Raw genomic sequence first — 11,833 nt, forward strand, 5'->3', positions numbered from 1 at the left:
TTCTGCTCCTAGTGCAAACATTCTCTATACATGAAAGTATGAAGGCATTCGACTCAAGTTCTCAACTTGAAACTCCCTTTTCAGCTACAAGTTCCTTTCCAGTTTACAGAGTGACACCAAAACAAAACGTCTTACCTTTAAATGAGTCATACTGTTTTTTCCAATAATAGCTTTATATCAATCAACATAGAGACATATTCGCTTGTTAAGTCTAACACTGACTATACAGATCGCTGTTTGAGGAGGAAAATATACATCACTCATCACAGTTAGCTGGCTAGCTTGTTGCTAACAAATGATATCCTTATCTTTTTCCACTTCATATGTCGAATGTGACAGGGCTGAAAATTACATCATTTCACCTCGTGAATTCTCAGAAAAGTCAGCATCATATTTACATCCTTAACGAGCAAGCCAGAGGTAAAAATGGAAAGGAAAAACTCCCTGAGACAACATGAAGGAATCGTACTCAAATCAGAGCCATCCTCTTCTGGGTGACACTGGATAGTGGGATTATACTGTAAATCATTACTTTTCCACTGTTGTGTACTAAAAATGGGACAAGACTTTTTTTATAACTGTGATTCAAGACAGGAAATATTGTTTTACCCATGCTTCTGCTCTTAGAGGGGGGTTATAATGAGGCTATAATGCACACATATTTTTGTACCAAAATTGGTTCAAAAATCAAATTGCACTGACAGATTTCAAATGCCATACCACCTGCACTAATTTATGACCCTGGAAATAACAGTATTTAAACTGAAAAAAAAATGGCTTGCACACAACTGACATAGCAACACACTGATGTTAACCAGCAAATTATGCTTGTGTAAATGGAGCCCTCAGTCTGTGGCTTTATATCCTATTGAAAACCTGTGGACTGGATTGATGGGTTCAGTGCTAATGCTAGTGATAAAGCAGTGGATCAACAGTTAATAGCAAACTCGTAAACACTCAGAGTGAGAGTCTTGAAGGTGTTGTGAAGCAGCTGAGTTAATAGACTTCTTCAAATCAAATGCACGAAGAATAGTAGAAAGCATTTTCATGGAGAAATCCAATTGTGAGGGAATGCGTTTGTGTTGCTAGGATTTTTATTTATTTATTTATTTATTTTTATGGAAGGCTTGATGAATGATGGAGACATGCATTGTTGTTGCACTTCGACAGAGAAGCTGCATACCACTGCAATACATGGTGTGGATTAATAATAATATGTTATTACATCATTAGCTATGGATGCATTTATGTTTTCCTGTTATGTTTTCAACCTTTAAACTAAACGCATCAATACATTTCTGTACAATGTATGTTTGTATATTTGTAATTTCATGCTTCTTAACAAAATATTTGAATCCATATACTGTAATGGTTTTTTTGAGTATTCTTTCTTTTTATTCATTCTATTTTTGGAGAACCATGAAATAGCTTATTGAGAGAAGTATTTATGAAAGCCCTGTTCTCAAAGAAGCTAAATTCAAGTGACACTGTTGGAGTTAATTTACACCAAAAATTCCTTTCCCCTCATCTTCATGGTTTAGTATGATAAATAGACTGTATTAGGTGTTTCCTTTGTGTGTATACTTAAATTCCAGGTATTAATCTCTACAGCAGAACATAACATCTACAGCAAAAGGAGCTAAAAAATATGAAGTGAGAAGTCTTACTTTAATACACTGATCCAGTTATAACAAGTTCATTTTATATATGTACGATCATTATGATTAGGTTGTGCGTATGCATGTGTATACACAAGAGTGTGAGCATGTAATCAGTGTGTGTGGTGTTTGCTTATGGGTAATGAGTTGTTGAGTGTGGAATACAGTGATTCACTTTTTCACACATTAGCTCTTGGGTTATTATGATTCTTTCTTTCAGTTCATTTAAGCATGTGAGAATGTAATTTAGTGAAACAGTGATGCAGCTGACACAAATAGCAAGATGATTGTGATCTCAATTTTATTCTGATGATACTGAAGCTTACAGTAACATCACACTGAGGTATATTGTGACAGGAAAATGAAGGAGGATTTCTCACCCAGTGATTACCATGTGGGTGGCACAGTGGCGCAGTCTCATGCCCAGTGTCCTCAGGATAAGCTCCGGATCCATCACGACCCTGACCAGGATAAAGCTGTTACTGAAGATGAATGAATAAATGAATGCCTTCAGACATCTTTTTAGGTGTGAGATATCAAGTGGATTATTCTTTAATTCCAGAGAACCTTTCAGTATAATTTTGCTCTGAAATGCCAAAAATATCAGAAATAAGAATAAAAGCAGTGTACAGAAAGTCTTTAGTTATAAATGGGTGAGTATTTAAGAGTGCTTCAAAGGTTGTGTTGCTGCCTCACAGCTCCAGTATCCCCGGTTTGATCCTGCAGTCTAGTTACTGACTGTGTGGAGATTTGTATGTTCCGCATATGTTCAAATGGGTTTCCTCCAGGTTCTCTGGTTTCCACATATTTTCACATATTGTACAGTGTCACTGATTTTAGCTTATACTTTCAGGAACACTGGATCGCAGGCCTTCTCTATACCTGGAACAGCTCTTCTGGAGTTGACCGATCATGGAATGAATAATTTCAGCCAACATCATCTCATCCGCCTGGCAAAACCAATACTGATTTAAACTTTTGTACAGGTTCAATACATTCAGTTATTATACAGACAAATAATACACTTAACTAACATTGCTCAATTTCTCATTCTTTCTACCTTTGTTCTTTTCCATAGTCATCTTAGCAAAACTGATTCACTGTTTCACAGTTTATGTTTGGCATAAAAAAGCCTTTAAGATCCTAACACAGCAGCATATAAATGTCACACAGTGTTGCTCGGGGCATAGAGGAAGCTCAATGTGGAATCCTGTGGTGTCTTGCTAAGAAGCACACTAAGGTTTATTAGAGTACTACTGTAGTCAGTGGAGTAAGGTGAAGTTCAATAGCTTGGGCAAGGAAAAATAGCTGAGTTTGGTGTTACATAACTCATTAAGACTACCTGTAAGATCTAACTGAAATGCATTTCAAGTTTGGACAAGTGTGTAATGTGCAGCGGTAGTACGCAATTGCTTAAATTCAACACGGTGTTTATTAGGGGCTTTCCAACAATCATTGCCATAATCCATAACATTGGTTAGAGCACAGACAGGCAGCATCAAAAAGGGCAAATCCATAACGGTAAACGAAAAGGAACAAGTCAAGAAACTGAAAATCACAAGGCTTAGAAACACACATATAACAATGAGGAGACTACTCAGTGAAACTTAAACACACAAGGGTAAAAATAGATAAACGAATCACTAACTAAAAAGGTAACAGGTGCGTACAGTCAGGATCAATACCAATTATCTCACATTAACAAAATGCACCTTTTTACTTAAAGCTAAATCTTTTAAAAAGATATTTAATTTTTATAATTTCTAAATAGTATTTAGTATAAAAAGTATTCTACACACACCATCATATTGTATCTTGTTTCACAAATAGAACTAAACATTTGCATCACTTTCATTTTGGCATATAACATTCATTCCTTTTATTCCTTTATTCAAGTAAGGAAAATTTCTTTTATTCAATGAATAAAAAGAAAGTGTGATTAGACGTTTATTAAGACTCTGTATCATTGCAAAATCAACATTTCTTCTGTGATGACTGAAATTATTTAGCACTACTAAGGCTATATAAATGAACCATGAGTGTTACATAGTTGAATATAAGAAGATGCACTGAAAAACATTGGTGTTAAACATTTAAAGAGTAAAGAGCCTTTCACATGAAACCCAAATGCTTATGCCCCGGGAAGGGGCGGTGCAATAGAACATATACGTAGTAACATTACAATCAAATGTCATTTTGTGTTTGTAATACATTCTTGAGCCACTCCTAAACTCCTGCCAGTATCCACACTCCTCCAGCACACATATCTCACCAACCTTCAATATTATTGTCCTTTTTTTCTCTTTTTTTACCCTCATAACCCCTTCAGTTGGGACATAACACTAATTATCTAATTAGCTAATTATCATGATAAAATAGCTGCCTTGCAATGATGACCTGAGAGCAGCCCCAAAAAAGCCATTGAAAAGATGAGTTAATTTCCCCTACTAGGCTATGTGCTGCAATCCTTATTTCTGTGCCTATGTAATAATTCTTCCAAACATGTGAGTCAACTGTATTTCAGATAGAGGTAGTAGGGCTAAATATAGCAGAAGCTGATAATGGAGATAATGAAGCATAGCAATTCTCTCCTAGGGGAGCTAAAGCACATTCTTTCCCCAACAACAACTTTACACCTTACGGCATCCTTATTTTATAAGAACTTTCAGCATGACAAGAATTTGTAAAAATCTGCTTACTTGCCTCTCAGCATGGTATGACTCAAGTGCTTATTCAGAGTATCAATTTTCAGTAAAACCTCCAGTCATTCTACTGCAGTTAGTTGGACTCATGAAAGTATTCAATATACAATATAACACCAACCCAAGAGACTACAAGACAATAAAATTAGCTTGAACTAGAAATAGTATGGAATTTATTCATTTTGTACAAGACTGTACTTGGAACTAACATTATTGCAACAAAATAACTTGGAACTAACTATGATATTAAAAAATAACTATGAAACTTACATAGGGCTCACTTATAAAAGGCTTTTAAAAGGGTACTGAGCAGTTTTTTACCTACAGACCAACTTAGGTCTGCATACTCTATGAATGTGGCAGTGTTTCTGCAGCTCTTTGGTAGACCAGTATGGCATTGAGGCAATATAATGTACATACAAAATGACCGTAATCCATATTTGCATAATTGCCATGAAAAATACCTTTGTATTCCTGAAGATCAATCATTGTGAACAGAGCTGTTCATTAAGGTAATTGTATATGTCATTGTTGTGATTGAATGTTTGCCCTCAAAGTGTTTTGCTGCAAATGATAATTGATGGTTTCATACATCACACTACATTACCTTCTATATTGATTCTGTTCTTTTATGCTCTGATAAAATCATTAAATCAGCAGCATTTTAGATTTGAGCCACAAGTCAAAATATAGAGTGAAATGATATGGGAAAGGAAATGAAGTGTAAAGCCCCAGAATTTTTTTTTTTTCATTGTTGCTGTTTAAACACACACACATATATATATGGGACAATGATTGCTTTAGTTGACAGGCCAAAAAAGCAACCTCTTATATTTCTTACTCCATCTGCAAGCTGCAAGAGCGCTCTTGCTTTAAAAATGATTTATGATTCCCTTTGGCCTTTACTTATTAGTTTATTTCATCTAAATGTAAATGTATCAAGAGCATCGTCATTTATTTTTCAGTGCAGTTAGGGCTGATGGGAGAGTCTCTCAGATTGAGAAAATTCACAAAGAACTGGCTATCCATTCAATCATCTTCAGCTTTATCCTTTATGATGAGCCAAGGCAGGAACATTTTTAAGAGATGGAAAGTGAAGACCCTGGAGGAAACCCAGTGTAACACAGAGTCTTGCCATGATACCTTCATGCCAACAGAGGTCTCTCGCCCCTGAGTTCTAGTACACACACTTCCTGTTTATGGAATATGTACTCAGTCATGCAATATGTCACTGAATTTCTTTTGAATTTCTTTAAAATTCTGAACCATTGTTTCATGTTTGCTATTCTTGTGTATGACCCCTTGCTTCATTTGTGGCTTCTCTGTTGGATCTGCCCTTTGAGGAACATCTGCATTCTATGTGCTTTGACTTCCAGTCTGGTTCACGATACTGTTTTGGATTTGTTTGATTCATTAAACCTCTAGCTCTTGGAGCCTAAACCTTCTCCTCCTCCCGAGTCCCTCTCGTTACACCCAGAACGACATGGGGAGAACATGCACAGAAACACCACACAGAAACATTAAGGAGGGTGCTTGGTTCAAAACACAGTGAGGCTGAACGGACTGTACTGTGAAGATCTGTTCCAGGAGGTGTGGTCTTGAAGAAGATAGGCACATAAGAGGAACAGGATGAAAAACCCTGTAAAGACAGCAGGCTAAAATAATCACATCACATTGTAGATGTAATGCGTTTGAACTTCTAATTCACCGTTTTGCATCATTTATATATTTACTGTTTTTATTGGACTTAGTTGCTGAGTCTAGGTATGAAAAACATAAGTTAGTATACTTTTAATGCATTGTTATACAGTAAGTAAAGCTATTCTCTAATATGCTTACGGTTGTGAGTCAGTTTACCATATTTATTTTTGTACCATATTTATTTATTTTTCATATTTCATAATGACGGCAAAATTGTATTCATTCATACTACACTTAAAAAAAATCATACAGACTTATTTTCACAAAGCAAATGTTTTCAGGCTTCCACATCAACTTATTTAAATTTTTTTTTTTTTAGGTTGCTACACTGGGTGATGTATTTTGGCATTTTGAGTCAATCATTATATTAAAGGTCACTTAACACTGGGAGCATTGCTGAAGAATTTTAGATCTAGCCTTTTAATTCCTAAGAGTTGTGTGAGACAGGCGCAAAGTATGAGCCCATTATGTGTTTTATAATGATATCATGATTGTGCAGCCTGTAGTTGCAAGATGTGTACATAAAAGGTACGACTGGCCCATCCCTCATGTTTCACATACAATGTTGTATGCTTTGTTGTTAGTTTTCTTTATAATAATTAAGCAAGCTCTAATTCATTCCTCTCTCTCTCTTTCTCTCTCTCACCACATTCATTCTATGTGGATTGCATTTTTTGTCTGATTTTGAAGCTAAATTATGTGTGTTGCAGAGCGCAGCAATTTATAGCAGTACTGTACCTGGAAACTACTGCATATAATATAGGACAGAGAAGTAGAGCAAGATTTTGTAATGGCTACTTTAAATAGACTACATGCATTTAGCAGTTCTAGAGGTTATGGACTATTTGGTATGCATACTGCATGCATTCCCTTATATGAGATATTTATGCAGATATGTTAACAGCTGTATGAATAAAAAGATTTATATTTGCCCTGAAGCTTACCTGCAGCCAATCACCATTTTTACACACTGACTTGGTTATGTTTAAGTTGTTAGAAACAAGTAATTAATAAAGATGTTACTGTATACATCCTAGTTTTCTTCTTAGTATGTCTCACAAAAATGCAGATGTGTCTCCAGCACAAACTGAGTTGGAAACCCTGTCATAACTCAGTACATATACAGTACTATTATACACAATGCTATTACATAAATAAATATACGATGATGTTGTATAAGGATTTTCAATAGAGTAATTATTGCAAATTTTCTACAGTGCTTACCTGTAGAAAATTTGCAATAATTACTATATTGAAAATCCTTATTTTATATTTTATACATTTTTCTGTGTTGTCTTCCACAATATGTGAGCATGATGCTTTTAGTTATGTGCTAGATTGTTTGTTATGCTGCATTGCTGAACACTACACAATTCTCTGAACTGGGTGCAATAGCAGCATCACTCTTTTTTCCCTCTGCTTGTGAGTGAAGGATGAGCACTCAATAGCAAAAGGAGGAAGAGCAAACTCAAACTCCTTTAGGTGTCTCAGACTGAAGATCAATGAAAGAAGCATTGTGTGTTTTCTGTTCCTGTCTCTCTGCTGTGGCTGACTAATCATTAGAGCATGGTTGGGGAACATATTTGATAACAGTGACAGGATGTGTCTGTTCTTCTCTTTCACCTCACAGGGAGGTGCTGCCTCCTTTCCAAATCTTTCCAAATATAAATATCCAATTTCTGCAACTAGTGACAATACAGGATTGTCCTTTGGAGGCAGTGATAGGCTGATATGCCATGATTTGGTAGAGAATGCAAAAGGGAAAGGATAGGAGAACATGCCAAGAAAGAAAGCTTTAAACAGAAAATAAGTGTGACTTAGAGAATAATCCAGTGTGTTTTTTCTGACCTTATCAATATCCAACATATCTGTAGCATTTGGACAATAATTTTACATGTTTCTCTATAGTGAATGTTCATATTTACTAATAAAAAAAAGACAATTGTTGAATTTTGTTGGATTTTTAAAATGTGTGACTATGTAACAAATTTAAAACTACAACCTTTACACCCAGGCAACATGCTTATGCAACAGGTAGTATTCTAAGCTTCTAAGCTAGGTTAATGATTGAATGCATATGTTCTCCATGTGACAGCTTGGGTTTCCTCTGGATTCTCCCATTTGGCTACTTTAAATTGCCCCTAGGTGTGTGAATGTGTATGTGAATGATGAACTGGGGTCCCATCCAGGGTGTATTCCTGCCAATGTTTTTGACAGGCATGTTTTTGGCAGGAAGCCCAAGCAGACACGGGGAGAACATTTGGCAATACAGTAAAAGTTACTGGAGTTATTAATGCTTTCTTTAATGTTTTGTGGTAACCATGGATAATCAGGCTTAAACTGAGATACATCTCTATTTACACATGTCTACAATGATAATGGCTAACAACAATTTCATCCCTCTGAGAAAGTAATTCCCTTTCTTAAAGGCCAAATTATACACATTATATTTTAATTTACAAATATCTTTCACTAGCACGCTGCAATAGCTATGTTTCTACATTTAAAAAATGCTTAACTTTTTCAGAGTTATTTTGTTTAGTTGTTTGTCAAATCCATATATATAGTATATGTATATCAAGTAGCTAATAATATCTAAGCTCCAACACAACATAATAAGAACCATGTTAAATGGCACATGATTTCATATGTATTGCATGAAATGAAGTAAAAAACAATCATGGTCCTCACAAAGAAAACACATCTTGGACTATAAAAATACACCACCACTTCCAGCAAGCGTCTAATAACCGGAAGCCATTATGATTATAGACCACAACTATTTCTAAGTGCTGCTTGCTCTGTATCATCCCTGTGTTTGGCTCTTAATGGGGGCTGATAGTGTACTACACATAGAAATAGCAGTGAGGGAAAAGATGCGTAGTTTCTTCAGGAAGAGAAAATCTTCTACTACAGATGAGCCAGACTTTCAGTAACTACAGAATAGACATGTCCTGCATCTCAATACAATTTTTAAAATCCTCTCATTGACTTCCCCTTCCTGATACATTATCATCTAAACTGAAGTTCATTACAAAAGCCCTCAGATGCCCCAGAGATCTGAGACTTCAGGAGCAAATTTTGCCAGGAGGCATCGCAATGTCTACATGAAATGGCAAATGAAGTGTTTAATAGGCTATATGCAAGATAATGAATATTAAAAAAAATAACATTTGGTTCAACTATACATTAATTTTTACACTTGAAGTAGCTTGGGAGTTCCCTAAAGGTATCGTTTTTCATATTTCATTAGGTCTGTAAAAGACAGAGAGAATTTGATGATCAATATTATAATTTCAATTCTCAAATTTTTTAAAGAGTTTGTCAGTCTGATTTTTTAGTCATGTGTAGCACCAAATAAAGTATAAATGTTACTTGATTTTTTTTCATTAGATGTTAAATCTTAATTGCACAAAGGTAGTAAATAATCTTTTCATTCATTCATCTTCAGTAACCACTTTATCATGGTCTGGGTCTCTTGGATACGGAGGTGATCCTGGGATTACTGAGGGCGAGGCGGTGTTCATAAATGTTCATTAATTATTAGCAGTGTAATGATATGGCATAGCGCATCATGTCATTCTATATGAGGTTCTCGATTTGATATGTCTGCATATTGAACAATATATTCAAGGTAGGCTATTCATCATAAAATACTGCTTATATTACATGAGGTGAAATATACCTTTAAACTTAATCAAGCCCACACTCCTGCCTCTGAAAAAGTAGCTTCCTTTTTATCTCAAATCAGGAGAGGCTACAAAGCTACATTTTTCTTGATCTGATACACTAGCATACTAGTGTACTCCTAAATTCAGCAGCAAGCAGGAGCTGGAAAATTTCCCCAAGTCTCTAAGGTCTGGTGTTTGGGAGCATTTTGGCTTCCAGAGACATTATAGTGTGCCGAATCTGCCAGCTATGTGTATAATACATTCAGCTAATATGCCACCCACACACTCACATTTGCAGGCACATGCGCACACACAGCAAACTCTCTGCAGCATTTAGGCAGCCTTTCCCAAGTGAATCAAGCTGGGCTAAAGAAATCAGCGCGGTGATTAGGAAATTTATATTTGGTAGTGCAGAACGCAGGATTCAAAAACGCACCTAGGGCTACAGAGAGCAACGTGACTCTGACAATACAACAAGCTAACATCAGAATAAGAAATGCTCCATGCTTCACACAGGCCACCTTGTGAGTCACACCAGTGAATGCTAAACTTGTTTCATTTTGTTCCACTGTATTGCACAGCTTTGTTTCAATATATGCTGGTAATATGATTGAATGAAATGAATGAATCACACAAACACAGTTTTTGTTTTTATTGAGTTTCTGTTATTGTCATTTTATAAGTCTGAATGTTTTAATCAGTTGAAAATCTAAACTTTTGCTGTATCAAAAATGTACTGTATCAAGACACCATCATATTGAAATCATCAATGCATTAGAATTTTGTGTATCATTACACCCCTAATTGTGTGCCCTATCTCATGTGGTGGTCTGTTAACATTGATAGCATACTTGCAACTTTAACACAATTGAAATAATGACTGATGCATTTTTGAGTAGGATAAAGTCAAAATTTATACTTACTGCCCACTTTATTAGGAACACCTGTACACCTGCACATTCCTGCAGTTATCCAATCAGCCAATCATGTGGTAGCAGCCCAATGTATAAAATCATGCAGATATAGGTCAAGAGCTTCAGTAAATGTTCATATCAAACATCAGAGTGTGATCTCTGTGACTTTAACCGTGGCATGGATGTTGGTGCCAAATAGGCAACAGACTCTAGATCTTACGGGTGTTCCTATTAAAGTGGATGGTGAGTGTATATAAATGTCTATTGATCATTTCCCATGGATACAGTCTATGTGTGTATCTACTGTTAAGAAACCATGCTGGGGTGTAACTGAGTACCACAACCAAAGCTAATTCCCACATAACCAACGAACATAACAAACTAAAACAAAACAGAACAAAAAAAAAGTGTTGACAGCAGATTTAAATTTTTTTTTTCCAGCTCTGATGTGAAAAGCTGTGGACTTTTATATGAAAGCACCACAAATTTTTAATGTTTAATGATGCATAAAATATACTTCTATAAATGAATAAACAAACAACAAATTGCTCTGTGGAGAGAGTTGTTCATTTTTATCCATCAGACAGACGTTGACAGCAGAAAGAATTTGTGTCTATACTAAGCCTGTTTCTTAATACATGACTTTATCTGAAGAAAACTAGATTGCACAGTGTGGTATGACAGCACATATACACTTAACACCAAAGAGTCAAAGCGGGTAAAATGTGTAAAAGCAGGTACAGTCACAAGATAGATTCATATATTACCTTATAGTACACTAGCTAAATATGTGCATTGTGAGACTTTTTGAGAAACCGGTGTCACACTAGTCTCTCTTCATTATGTGGCTTTGACTATGATATCTATGATATTCAATTCAGTTACACATGTGGACAAATTTGTTGGTACCTTTACAGTGCTTTGAAACAATGATTCATTGCTCCTGAAAAGTGATTAAACCAAAAGCAACAGTCTCATATATACCTGCCTGCCCATAGTTTGTAATAGATTAAACCAGTAAAATTGTGAAGAGAAATGACTTATTGTTTATTTTACCAAGATAATCTAAAACAGCCTGGACAGATTTCTTGGTACCCCTAAAAAAGATTAGAAATCATTGCATTCTAATCATGTTTCAAACTAATTGTTTAACCTTAATTAGTGACACAGCTGTCATCAATCTTTGT

The sequence above is a fragment of the Pangasianodon hypophthalmus genome, chromosome 13 (genome assembly GCF_027358585.1).
Source record: "Pangasianodon hypophthalmus isolate fPanHyp1 chromosome 13, fPanHyp1.pri, whole genome shotgun sequence".
Taxonomy (NCBI): Eukaryota; Metazoa; Chordata; class Actinopteri; order Siluriformes; family Pangasiidae; genus Pangasianodon; species Pangasianodon hypophthalmus.